At 40.9% G+C, this 2,046-nt stretch overlaps 2 non-coding genes across 2 annotated transcripts; one reads left to right on the top strand and one right to left on the bottom strand.

Moving 5' to 3' along the window:
• Nucleotides 1–119, bottom strand: LOC112434149 (5S ribosomal RNA). Its single transcript, XR_003023920.2, has one exon. It is a non-coding gene; the product is annotated as a 5S ribosomal RNA (ribosomal RNA).
• Nucleotides 120–1,374: 1,255 nt separating this feature from the next.
• On the top strand, nucleotides 1,375–1,493 carry LOC112434150 (5S ribosomal RNA). The gene has a single exon (XR_003023921.1). It is a non-coding gene; the product is annotated as a 5S ribosomal RNA (ribosomal RNA).
• Nucleotides 1,494–2,046: the final 553 nt, after the last annotated feature.

Raw genomic sequence — 2,046 nt, 5'->3', positions numbered from 1 at the left:
AGCTTACAGCACCTGGTATTCCCAGGCGGTCTCCCATCCAAGTACTGACCAGGCCCGACCCTGCTTAGCTTCCGAGATCAGACGAGATCGGGCGCGTTCAGGGTGGTATGGCCGCAAGCGAAAGGTCAGCTCAGAAACGGCGTTTTTATACATGCTGTAATGACACATACACGCTTACGTTTTTGTTTTCTATATTTAAGTTAAAATGTCCAAACGACAAAAATGTTGGACTTCCAAATCGACCCAACACACCGTGTGCTCTCTGTCACTTTAACACTGTGCTGTAATCAACGAACATGTCTTCTTATCGTGATGTTACTGCGGGAAAAGCATTTTTGCAGCTCAATTTGAAGCTGCAGTTACAGTTTTTTCTGATTGCTTAAACCCTAACTGTGATTCCTGTAGCACAATCTCTAAAACTATTCAGACTTATAGCAAAACCACTCACTGAGTTTGCAAAACTAAAAGCACAAAAACTGCTTTGCACTCAGTTTGCAATTTTGTAACACACACTTTGCAAAACTGTAGGCACAATTCACTGCACAACACTCAATTACCAAATTTCCAACACACTCCTAGCAAAAGTATACACATGTATGGCTATCATTAACACTAACTTGCCAACTGTCTGGCACACTTTCACATGTGAAAACTTTTTTAGATAATTCGTTCACTTTGCAATCAGCCTAAGCACTATAATACAGGTAAGCTGTGTGTGCGGAGTACAATGGAGGGAGCAGAAAGAGTGAGAAGTAGAGGAGGCCGAGGAAGAGGACGTGGAGGTGAAGAAGTAGGATGAAGAGGACGACAAGGACAAGGAGGAGCAAGAGGAAGATGAGGAGGGGGGAGAGGAAGATGAGGAGGGGGGAGAGGAAAGGTAGGAAGAGTAAGAAATAGAATTACTGATGACATCAGAGCTACAATAGTGGACCATGTAATCAACCGTGGAGTGACCCTGAGGGTAGCTGGCCAACGGGTCCAGCCTAACTCGAGCCGCTACACTGTAGCAAGCACCATAAGGACATCTTGAAATGAGAATCGGTTAGTTGTGTGCTTAGTAGATGATGGCTTGTGTGTACTGTTTGATACGGAAACACCACTTTTACGAAGGTGTGAAGAGTTAGTCTAGCTGTGTTTGCTTTTGCAAGAGAACTACAATGTTTTGATGATTGGGTGACAGGTTTTCTTATTTGTGTGAAGAGTTTTGCAAAATTAGCCAATAGTTACAAAAAATGTGCTTAAGCAATCAGAAAAAACTGTAATAACGAAGGTTTGCATGTTGTCGCTGTAACATATGAAGTTTAGCACAATAATATAGATCAAACTGTGAGACATTTGCCACCAATAAAAGGTCTTTTTCACAGCTTTGCTTTCGCTTACGGCCATACCACCCTGAACACGCCCGATCTCGTCTGATCTCGGAAGCTAAGCAGGGTCGGGCCTGGTCAGTACTTGGATGGGAGACCGCCTGGGAATACCAGGTGCTGTAAGCTTTTGCACTTCCACACACAAACTGCAGAGGGCGCTTCTGCTCCTGCTTGTGCTAAGAGGCATGAGAAGTTAACATTTATGGGTGATAAAATCCTTTTTCTATATTTTTAACATGAGAATATCAGTTTTCCATCTTGTGTTCCAGAGTAATCGGACAAAAGACAAACGTAGAACAAGGAAAAAAGAGGCCAAGTGTCTCACCTATAAAACAAAATAGAATAGAATAGAATAGAATTCAACTTTATTGTCATTGCACATGCACAGGTACAGGGCAACGAAATGCAGTTTGCATCCATCCAGAAGTTCTTTAGTGATATAGATATATTACAATATATATTAGCAATAATATAGATATGTGAGTATATTACAGAAATGGGTCTATTATGGTATGTTATAATGTACACGGTATGAAGTATGTTGTGAATATTCTATAACTATAAGTATGTACAGGCTGTAGTGAGTACAAGCTATGTACAGGATATGAACAGGATATAAATATGAAAAACTATACAGAATATGAAATAAATAACTTTACAGAATCTGGGATATACAGCT

This window comes from Maylandia zebra, linkage group LG23 (genome assembly GCF_041146795.1).
Source record: "Maylandia zebra isolate NMK-2024a linkage group LG23, Mzebra_GT3a, whole genome shotgun sequence".
NCBI lineage: Eukaryota > Metazoa > Chordata > Actinopteri > Cichliformes > Cichlidae > Maylandia > Maylandia zebra.
The sequence above is the reverse complement of the archived record's forward strand: the minus strand, read 5'-3'. Positions and strand labels throughout refer to the sequence as shown.